General features: G+C 42.8%; 1 pseudogene; it reads left to right on the top strand.

Moving 5' to 3' along the window:
• Nucleotides 1-3,650: 3,650 nt before the first annotated feature.
• Nucleotides 3,651-5,476, top strand: LOC102508450 (annotated as a pseudogene).
• The last annotated feature ends 6,585 nt before the right edge of the window (nucleotides 5,477-12,061 follow it).

The raw sequence follows: 12,061 nt of genomic DNA, 5'->3' as shown, positions 1-12,061 counted from the left end.
AGGGCATTATAGTCATAAAAGGACACATACTGTGTGAGTCCACTTAAAAGATACTAGAGTAGTCACATTCTCAGAGGCAGAAAGCAGAATGGAATGGTGGTGGCCAGGGCCTGGGGAGAGGCGGGGAATGGGGAGTCAGTGTTTAAGGAGTATAGGGTTTCAGTTTTTTAAGATGAAAAGCAATCTGGAGACGGATGGTGGTGATGGTTGTGCAGCAGTGTTAATGTACTTAATACCACTGAACTGTACACTTAAAAATGGTTAAGACAGTAAATTTTGTGTTATCTGTACTTTACTGTAATAGAAACAAATTAAAAAAAATATCAATAACCTCATCTGAGATCCCTGTGGTTACAACGGACTGGTCTTCCACATTCTTCTTTCTCTTCCTCAGACAACTCCAAGCAGTGTTTTTATAGCCCTGTAAGTTCTAAGTGTCTATAAGTGCTGTAATATCACAGGCTGCCATAGGCTTATACCTTCTTTGTGGAGATGTAAGCAACCCCCCTTTGTGGCTTCACTCAGACTCTATTTTCTTATTTGACTTTATTTCTCAAATGTCTACCCCGCTCAGATCCTAGGTCAGTGGTATGAGCACAGGCTCTCCATTCAGACTGCCCGCGTGGAATCCCTGCTCTACCCCTTGCTTTCTGCGGCCCCTTGGACGAGTGACGTAACTGCTTGTGTCTGTTTCCTCCTCTGTACAATGGTGATAATAATAGTATCTAAGCACTCTGTGAGCTTTAAAGGATTTAATACACATAAAGGACTTAGGCCAGTGCCTGTCACATAGTAAACACTCCATGACTATTAGCTATTACTGTAATAAAACTGACTATTATTATTTCCAGAAGTTCTCTGTGGGAGTCTTCGATGGGAAATGTCTCTTCCTGTTCCGAGCAAGCCTGCCCTCCCTTGTTCTGATAAGAATGCATCTCTTCCTTCTGGGATAACTGCCATTCGAAGTGGTGCTGCTAAGCCCGGTCCCACTAAGATTCCAAAGCCCTGCGTGGGGGGTGCATTTAACCCAGGCCTGGACAACCATGGAGCACTTCATCCCTCTCGCAGCAGGGACTAGTTCAAAGTGTGGGCCTGGGACTCAAGGAGGGCCGGCAGAGCTCTTCTTTGGCAGTGAGAGCCAGATGCCGGGATACAGCAGCGCATCTTTCTGCCGGGGCTGCTGAGCTGAGACAATGAAAGCTTTGGGATACAGGCAGCTGTCTTCCCTGTCTGCACATAGGAAGCCCATTTGAGATGGGGAGCAAGGCCAACACCCGAGAGAAACAAGAACTGAGAGACAGCGGGGGTGGCGGGGGAAGGGAGAGATAAAGGCCTATAACTTTGAGTTTGGGGGGCTGGCCACCCTTTGTCAACTTTTATCCTGACCTTCCCAGGCCTGGAAGCCCAAAGAGTCTCTTTTTGCTTAAGGTGGTTTGAGCTGAGTTGTTGTCATTATAACTAAAAGACTCATGGCTAAGATGCCCTTTACATTGTATTTGTCCTTCTCCCTTCCCTCCCCTCCCCTCCCTTCCCCTCTTTCCTTCCCAGGCCCCTGAATGACATGGCCCTTGGTCTGAACCAGGACTGCCAGACTCCTACCCGTAGGGCCTACCTCCCTTCTCTTGGTTCGGGAGTTTTCCACCTCCAGCTAATTTTCCTAGTTTCCTTAGCTGGGTTCACCAGCTGTGAACTAATATCCTTATTTCCTCATTTCTCCTTAAGTCTCTCCTCACTGCCTCTGCCCCTCACCTCAGACAACTTCTCTGTCCTACTGTGCACAGATGCATCAAGCTCAGGTTTTCCTCTTTTGCTTCTGTTCTGCCTCTTTGCAGCTGGTACTTTTATGCCCTTCTCTTCTGCTCTTAATCTTGGGATATTTGCATAAATGTGTTCCTTTTTGACACAAGTATCGCATACTAACCCTCCTTCACCCACTCTGCCAACTTTTTTTTTTCTTTTTTACTACAGGAGACAGTGCTGTGTTATGCTTTCATACCTGAAACACTTCCCAACTACACATTCCTCAACTCTGGCTGCTCACTATATCCAGTGAAATGATCGGTCCCTAAATGAAAACCACCAGCAAAATCTGATTTCTAAATTCAATACCTAAGATCTAATTTCACCCTCCTCACGCCAGCAGTTCTGTTTCTCTTATTCCTCCAGTAAAGCCTCACACCGACCCCTTTATCTAGGGCTGTTAAACTCTTAGAGTTAATCAAAGGCAAGTCAATCAGCTTTTTTCTTAGATTACTAGTCTAACTGATAAATGCAGAAGGAACGAATGATAAAAGTAGAAGGAAGAAAGAATATAGAAAGTCAACATTAGGCAAATACATAGCAGTAAGTGTTGTAGGTAAGAACCATTGATGGATGCTAAAATTAGTGAGCAAAAATAAAATAAACGAGCAAAGTATAAAGATAAGCAGAGTATTTGTAATAGTCTCAGAGAATCTCCCCACAAGATGTATATTGGTTACGAAGGGGAAAATTATAACTTTACACTAGAGACACCTAAAAGATACCACCTTAACCAAGTGATCAAAATGAACACCACCACTAATAGGACACATCAACATCATATAACCATGATACGATGCAGTGAGAAGTGTACAGTATTCCTTCTAAGATGTTCTTACCAAAAATTCACAACCTCAGTTGAATCATGAGAAATCATCAGACAAATCCAAATTGAGGCACATTCTGTAAAATAACTGCCCAGTCCTCTTCAAAAGTGTCAAGGTCATGATAAGGAAAGACTGAGGAATTCTTGCAGATTGGAGGAGACTAAGGAGACAGGACAACTAAATGCATTTGACCCTGGATTGGATCGTGGACAAAAAAAAAAGGACAGTAGAGGACAAGTGGTGAAATTTGAGCAATGTCTGCAAATTAGGTAATGTCATTATCCATGTTAATTTTCTGTTCAATAATTATACTAATTTATTGACTGAGTTATAGCCTAGGCTCAGGATTTTTTTAAAGCTGCTCCGATGTTTCTAATATGCAAAATTTGAGAATCACGGATCTCACTATATGGAAAAGGAGGGAAGTCTTAAATATGAATAATGGCCTGGGAACTAGCTGCAGCTTGTTCCACTGGTCCTTTTATAGTAAGTCCTTGGAAAGATTGCAACTAGCCAACGCCTTGATCAGGACTCTGTGGTGGACTGGACTTTTTAAAGGTGGGGCACCAGCAGACCAGAGAGGAGCCCCATGTCCAAACCTCCCAGCCCCACCTCCTATCTGGCCATTGCTGTGATGACCAGTTTCCTGTGGGCTCTGATGGGCTTCATGCAGATGCATTTGAGCCTGTGCAGTGAACCTCTCACTCCTGGCCCTGGGGTTTTGCTGATGCTGAGGCAAGAGACGCCTGTGAGAACTCACCCATGCACAGCCCAGAAGCATGGGGGAGTTAACAACTGTTCCCCATGTCCTCCCCTCTGTAGGCAGTTAAGAGGTTCAGAGGTGCTTTCCATCAGCTCTTCAGAGGGTCTGGGCAGGACGGAGCACAGTTGTCCTTAGCAATGGCTGGCTCAGTTTCATATCCTTCTTTTGTTTCTCTCTCTTTCCCTGTTCCCCTCCTCTATCCTGCCCTATTGCTCTCAGAGTCACATTCCCAAATAAACAACTTACATGTTCCAGGAAATATGGTGGCAGCAAAACTGGAACATCTGGGTGAATTATGGACGCAGAATCTGAGGCGGAAGCTGGCCTTAGGGCGTCTTTCACCTCACAATGTAATGGGGAAGAACAAATCTGACTCCATATTGGATCTGTTTCTTTTACTTTAACCTTTGTATTCTATTGCTTTTGCTACAAGTTAATCACTAAAGGCATGTTGCCTATAACTTAAGTATACATAATGGCCCATCTCCTGGAACCTTGCCTCCCATGCCTGAGTATTAAGCTAAAATACCTTTGTTTAGCTCACAGGAGACATCTTGATCTGTGAATGGCTGCAGGAAAGAAGAAATTAACACATCCCTCTGGAGTCTGGCTGAAGCAAGAAATATTACAACAACTTCTGCCTTTTCTACTTTACCTCCTCACCTCCTTGTCTTTGTTCTATAAAAGAAACTAGCATCCAAACCCAGGCAAGATGGCTCTTTGGGACACAAGTCCACCATTCTCTCAGCCTGCTGGTTTTCCCAATGAAGTCCTATTCCTTGCCCCAACAACTCATCCCTAGATGTACTGGCCTGTCCTGTGGCAAGCAGTATGAGCTCAGACTCTGTAACAACGTTTTATTTCAATCACATATTCACATAAGTGCTTCTCTTAAAATTTCTTGAAAATGGGAGAAGAAGAATAAAATCGTTTCTCTTCCACAACTGCCTGGAGAACCTTGGAGACCAGGTGAAAACTACCACTGTCAAAGACAAAGTGCACCAAAGACAAGATGTGATATTTGGCAAAATTGATATGAGGAATGTTCATCAATTGTCACTAGAATTCAGTGACAAAAAAGGGGGCCCAAATAATTAAAAAGGCTTTCTTAGAAGCACCAGATACGGCAGTGGGAGACCACAATGTGGAAGTCAGATCCAGTTTATATACAGTTGAGTCCACCTCAGGGCAAGGCCAGTACCTGAAACACATCTGATACCACGGCATAGGTGGCTTTGGGATCATGGAAGTTGGTTGCCATTATTGTGTGACGTTGGTGGAAGCCACCGCCCCTCCATGTGAGGCACCAAAGACAGCATCCCCCACACCAAACAGTATATTCTGGAACTTCGCAGCTGGACCGTCACATTCACACTCTGTGATGCGGGAATTCAGACCCCACAGTGTATATATTTTACCATTCATTTCCTTAAAACCAACAAAAATTAAAGACAAATGCTTTTTATGGGGGTTGGGTGGAAAAATCTTACCAGTTCCAAAGGGTCTATTTTTCAGAGAACCCACGCTAAGAATCTTCAGGTGAAGACAGTAAGAGGACACCATGTCAACACATCATGGAAACTCCAGGATGTCTGATAAGAACCTCTCTGCTCTCTGGGCTCTCTGCCCCTCTTGCCTCCTCTCCTTTTCTATGGAAGGCAAAAGTGGCTAGTCCAGTGTCCGGCTGCTTTCCTTTTTGACTGGCTGCCCTAATTCTTCAGCTCCCCTCTGGTCTTCCTCTCCTTCAGTGGCTCCGTTTGTAGCCGACAGCTCATTCTCACTAGCCCCTTGGCCAAAGCCAGCAGAAAACTGACTGCTTCCACAGTTTTCCTGCTCTGCTTAAACCAACTCCCTCTGGTCAGCTGCTAATGCTGCTGTTGCCCTTGCAGCCCGCCCTTCCTCTTCCAGCATCTGCATATCTGCGTTCACAGTTAGCTCCGGCTACCCTTCCCTTCTGACCTGTCGACCTGCCAGCCGAGTTCCCGGTCTGTACCTTCAGGCCTTGCAGCGTTCCTCCAGGGCATCGTCACCGTCCCGTCGTCAGCTGCTTTCCACACACGCCACTCATGCACTCATGCTCTTCTGACAAGGGCAGCAGTGCTGTGGGGCACAGAGGGAAAGAACCAGTGATTAGTCCCTAAGGGCTGTTTGACGCCTTCAAAATGATAATTTATTAATTCATTTGGTAAATATTTTTTCAGTGCCTATATATTCCACTCATTTTTCTTAGGTGCTGAGTATATAGCAGTGAATAAAACAGACAAAAAAGTCCCTGCCCACATTTAGCTTACATTCCAGTAACTAATGACAAGTCAGTGATAGAACCGGGTCCAAAATGCTACGTCTCTCTTTCCTCCTAAAAGAGTTCCTTTTTTTCCCCCTCATTTTATACTTCTTTTCACTATACCTTTTTTCCTTAATGGCAAGCATAGCACTCATTCTATACTTCATGGCTAAACTTTCTTGTTAGTCTTGTGGCTCAAGATTAAAATTTGTCTTTGCCCCACTAGCCCAGCCACCCCAGGTTCTTTTCCTCTGCCGAGGGAATGCTTGATACCTAAGTAATCTCCAGTTGTAAACTATTAAAGGCTGTTCATCCCTGCCTCAGCTGGGACCCACAACCCAATGGGCAGGAGATGGCACTCAGAGCAGGACAGGGGCTCAATTCTCCACCACGGTTTCACTCTGAGCTGCAGCTCTTATCCTTGGATGTCTCTCTTCTCTTAGCAGTTTTGAAAATACTCTGCCACATGCTGAGAGCTGTAACTTAATGTTTATCATAGTAACAGGAGAAAACTCTTCCTTATGCAATAGTCTGCATTAAAGCCATCGTTGTTCTCAGTAGCAGGACAACTAGCTCCTGAGACCACGGGTATCTGCGGTGTCTGCATGGGAGAAGTCCAGCTTCATCGATGGGCCACCTGAGTCAGAAAGGAGCCCAGGGAGAGACAGCCTTTCTTATTTCCCCTCATTCCCTGAAGAGGTAAATGGAAGACGACTGCATGCTCTTTCTGTCTGAATTGCACTCTTGTTGGGAATATGTCATCGTTTTTGAGAATAAAGGAATTTGTACCATAGGCTCCACATAGAATGCTATCCAACTTTTCTGTTTTCAAACATAATTTTGGAAAAAGGCATCTCCACTTCTAGATGATTTGAAAGATGGAGAGCTTGCCAGCTGACCCGTCTTTACAAGGTCTTTCTTTAAGCCTCCCCTTTCCTCTCACATTCTGAAAACCCAAGAGGATTTGAGGGATGTAAGACCCTCCACTGAAGGATTTACTTGGTCCTTGAAAATGTACCTTTACAGATTAGTTATGTTGGATTAAGGATTACCTTTCTTAACAGCTTCTAGCATATAAATACTCTTTTTGGAAGGAGGTGTAGGGGAGGAAAAATAATTTTCCTCTACCCGGCTAGGTTCTTGGCTGAGAACCCTGGGTAGTAAGAGACAGATTAACAAGAGAAAAACAAATGTAATTACATATGTACGTATGTACATTTGTGCTGGAGCCCTACAAAGACATGAGATTCGAAGTGACCGAAACAGGAAGATTTTATACCTTTTAGACAAGGAAACAATACATCTGTAAAGAATTGACAGGACAAAGGGGTGGTAAAATGATTAAGTAACAAGCTTTGTTTACATAGCCCTTTGGCCCTAAATGCCCTGCCCCTGGTGATGGACCAGGATGCTTCTACTCTCTTGGTACCAGGTACCTTTCATGTGGGAGATCTGGTTCCTCCTTCAGGGGAACATAGGGAGGTCAGAGTGTTCATGCACAAGCCATCTCTCAAGTATCTTTCATTCCAAATAATCAGTATGCCAAAGTGGCATATTTCAGGGTGATATATTCTGAACCCCTGCAGTGGTAACACACTACTTTGTTTAGGCATTAGTGAGTTTTATCACATCCATCTCCTCAACTTGAAAGAACTGGGCAGGATAAGCCCTGAATATCTACCTTGTGGGGAGGGAGGCGGAGAGCCTTAAATGGTATGAGGGACAGGCACTGAGAAGGGATGAGAGTCCCAGGGACCAATAAGGAGCTGGGTGGCTCTGTGTGATTATCAAGGATGTCAGGGTGATGCTGGGAAGGGAAGAGAGGTCCCTGAGGGTTGTCTTTTCTAAGGATTTTTTTTTTTTAAGTTTAAACTCAGAGTGTTTTTAACTTATGTAATGGCCTAAGGATTTTGATGGCTCTACTTCCTCTGCGGACAGGCAGTAGAAGGGCTGCTTCTGGGAGTGAGCCCCTTCCACCTCCACCCCAGGGCAAGCCATGCCTCTCAGCCTCCTTCCTGGCTCTGAGATAGGCCAGACCACAGAAGATCATCTGGTGATAATGACAACTTGGCGTAGGTATGGCTCATTTTACTCTGGTTTCCTCCAGAAGCAGTGAAACAGGGCAGCACAAAGGTTATAAACAAGGTAAGTTTGCCAGAGTGTAGAAAGGCTCTCCACTGCCTCCCTTCATCTTATAGATGACGTTCTAGAGTTCAGGGTCTTGCCAGCCTGCAAAGATGCCTTTTATTCTGCAAGTCAGAAAAAACTTACACCAGCATACAAGGCAATAATTTTTACTACCCAGGAAGCTACTTCTCTTAGACCCTCTGTCTGGGTTTACAGCCTTGAAATTCTTACTGCATCAGCCCTGGGACAAATATCCCCTTATCTGTGCTTATGCTTCTCGGCTGAATTTTCTATTTATGTCCGCTAGGGATGATGACCACTACACATGCCTGAACTTCCAGGGGTGGGACGCACTTCTGTGAGTAACAGCAGCTCATTCTAGCAGGGACAGAGAAGAGGGGAAGAGTATCTATTGACCTTTGGGGAGTGGGGAAGTTTCTTACATACCCTACAAGAGACAGAGGACTCTAAGCAGTGTTTCTTTTAAAATGTATATTTTTAGGGAGGGTACAGCTCACTAGTAGAGCTCATGCTTAGCAGGCATGAGGTCCTGGGTTCAATCCCCAGTACCTCCATAAAAAAAAAGTAAATAAACCAAAACAAAACCTAATTACCCCTGCAAAAGGCAATGTAAAATAAATAAATAAATATTAAAAAAAAAAATAAAATGGGTATTTTTAGTGTTAATGGAAATGATGCACTTACAACATAGGTTGCTTTATAAGGCTTAAAGTAGTTTCCCATTGCTATGACATGTATTAAAGGTTGTATTAAGGATATCTATAATATATTCTTTTTAATTTTATGTATCCTAATTTCAAATGCTTGACTTTGCAATGCTTGAGGAATATAGATTGCCTTTAAGATTGTGATTTTTATAGTTGTTTTGTTTTTTCATGAAGGTAAAAATACCTAGGGCAGTCTATGAAATTATCTCCTGTACTTGGAGGGTAAAGATGTGATGACAGTTTTTCTTCTTCGGAACTCCCCCTATCTTTCTGGAACAAGCTGTGATTGTGGGTGGATTATTCTGATACTATTGCTTTGCTGTGCAATGTTTTGCAGCTTAAAGGTAAAAGTTTTCTCTGTTATCATTAAACATGCATCCTTGCTAATCCTACAGTGGTAATTCTCTAGATTCTCTTATTTCAGCTCAAAGGCTCTTAAATTTTAGCAGGCATTAACATCACCTGGGAAGATTTCTAAAGTGCACATATCTGGTTGTTACTCACAGAGCATACCGACTGAGTAGCTGAGGATCTGCATTTTAAACTTTGGCCTGAGAACCACATTCTGAGGCCAAACCACTGCCTTACAGCTGATTTCTCAACCTCAGCACTACTGCCATTTTAGTTGGATGAATATTCGTTGTGGGAGCTGTTCTCTGTATTATAGGATATTTAGCAGCATCCCTGGCCTCTACCCACTAGACAGATGCCAGTAGCATCCTCACCCATTGTGAGGACCAAAAATGTCTCCAGACATTGCCAAATGTCCTCTGAAGTGGGGGATTTGCCAAACCACTGCCATAGACTCTTTGCTCTTCCTAATTCAAACACCCTAGCCACCCAAGCATTCTTGTGAGTGATGGATTTTTATATGGAACTCTAGTCTGAAATTAGTTTTCTTACAACTGTGTATAATAAAATGAATCTTTTGTCATGGGGGCTCAAAATCATTTCCAGCCCCCCGGACAATTTTTACTTGACCATATTTTTCTTAAAATTATTAAAATTAGTTGCTAACACTTACAATTTGGGATATACTCATTTCTGGGTTTGCTTGAGAATTCAGAAGCTCTGACCACAGCAGTCCATGTGGACCAGAGGAACAGCTACAGCTACAGTAGAGACCAGGATGTGCTCTCCAGCTTCCCGAGTCCTCAGTTGCCCGATCTCGCCTATTCAAGTACCTACCTGGTTCCTAGAGGCCTTGGATTTGCAATTTCTGGTTTTAAACTTCCCAATTCACTAAGAATGGAGCATTTCACATGGAATAATTTTGCTAGGGTTGGCAACTTTGATGCTAACTCCTGAATGTACTCAGATTAATTAGATTGTGAGGCAATGGGCCAAATGTTTTAATCTCCTGTAATTAATATATCTTCCAATTTTGTAATATATTTGTGTGGAGTTTTATGTATTTCCTCTTTCTGGAGTAAAATTTGGATTATAGGCATTCAGCTCCCTTTGCTAATTTATCACATTCCACTAATACTTTTTGTTGTTGACGAAGGCAGCTCTGCATGTCTGTTGAGGATTCTTTTTCTCAAGTGCTGGTTTTTTTCTTCTTTAATTGAAGTATTGTTGATTTACAGTATTAGTTTCAGGTGTACAACATGTTGATACACTATTTTTATAGATTATACGTCATATAAAGTTATTTAAACATATTGGCTACATTCCCTGTGCTGTACATTATATTGTATCTTATTTACAATTTACTTATTTATTTATTTATCTATATTGAGGTATAGTTGATTTACACTATTATATTAGTTTCAGGTGTATGACATAGTGAATCAAAATTTTTATAGATTATACTCCACTTATAGTTACTATAAAATATTGGCTATATTTCCTGTGCTACACAATATACCCCTGGAGCTTATTTATCTTATGCTTAGTAGTTTGTACCTCTTAATCCCCATCCCCGATGTTGTCCCCACCACCTCTCTCCCCACCGGTAACGACTAGTTTATATCTGTGAGTCTGTTTCTGTTTTGTTATATTCATTTGTTTGTTTTATTCCGTAGACGCTACATGTATAAGTGAAAACATGCACTGTTTGTCTTTCTCTGACTTATTTCTTTAAGCGTAATACTCTCTAGTTCTATCCATGTTGTTGCAAACGGCAAAATTTCATTCTTTTTTATGGCTGAGTAGCATTCTATTGTATATATACACCAAATCTTCTTTACTCAGTCATCTGTTGATGGACACTTAGGTTACTTCCGTATCTTGGCTCCTTGTAAATAATGCTGCTGTGAACATTCGGATGCATGCTTCTTTTTGAATGAATGTCAAGTGCTGGATCTTGATAGGCAAATGAACCATCTCCAGGGAACAGAGAAACAAGGAGAAATGGATGTGTGATGCTTTCCTGTCCATATTTATTCTTACTCCATCCCAACCTACGCTCTTGTGTGACTAACAACTTCATATATGATGGCTAGAAACTTCGACTTGTGAGTGATTTCAAAAGAAAGGTGGAGAAAAATGTTGCAGGTGGGGCTGGCTGGCTTCATGGGCATGTGACTGTACAGTCCCACGAGGTCCTGTGTGTAGAAGGGCCCCGCACTTCATTTAATGCTCTGCTGTTGCCAACTTGAATTTCTTTTCTTTTTTTAAAAAAATTCATTGTAACTCTATTGTTATAGCAGAAAATTGGAAACAGGGCAAATGTCCATCAGCAGGGACTAGCTGAATAAGCCATACAGTGGAGGACTCTGAAGCTGAAAAAGGAACAAGGAAGATCTAAACATAACTGCTGCGGAGAGGTGGTTGGGGTGGGTTGTTCTGTGAATAAAGCAAGGTGGGTGTCCAGAACAGGCAATGTTTACCAGTTTATCATAAAAGAGTTTAACTGAGGAACAGCCAGATGGAAGAGAAGGACGGGGCAAGGTATGTGGGAAGGAGTGTGGCGTGGCCATGATCCATGGGCACACCACTCTCCCCAAATCTCCACGTGTTCACCAACCTGGAAGCTCTCCACATTCTTAATGATTTTCCAACAAGAGGCTTGCAGTTTCGTTTTGCACTGAGCTCTGCAAGATCTGTAGACAGATCTGTCTGGAGGAGGGGCTTTTACGTTGTATTTTATTTTATTATTGTGGGAGGTGGGAGTGTTCAAGAACATCAAGTTCAGGAATTTATTACTGTAAAGAGAAACAGGTCCTTTTTCCTTGGCGAGACTGGAATACATTTATCTAGGAAACAACCAGCTATGTGTGGGGAACTGCTGGGAGGCAGGGAGAGAAAGACAGAGAAGGCGGTAGGGTGGTGTGGAGCCAGGTACAAACGGATTCTCATGAAGTTAGATGAACCATATAATTTCTTCAAGCCTTAGTTTCCTTATCTGTAAAATGAGGATAATAGCTCTGATGTTATGAAGTTGTGAGGTTTAAATGAGATAGTGTGTGAGTGCCTCGTGATTGGCACATAGTAAGCCCTCAGTTTATGACAGTTATATTAATATGGGGCTTTGCTCTCAGGAGTCTGGAATTCAGAAGGGGAGATAATGCATCAAATCGTGGCAGCA

This window comes from Camelus ferus, chromosome 7 (assembly GCF_009834535.1).
Source record: "Camelus ferus isolate YT-003-E chromosome 7, BCGSAC_Cfer_1.0, whole genome shotgun sequence".
Lineage (NCBI taxonomy): Eukaryota > Metazoa > Chordata > Mammalia > Artiodactyla > Camelidae > Camelus > Camelus ferus.
Note: the sequence above shows the minus strand (reverse complement) of the source record. Positions and strands in the feature narration are given on the sequence as shown.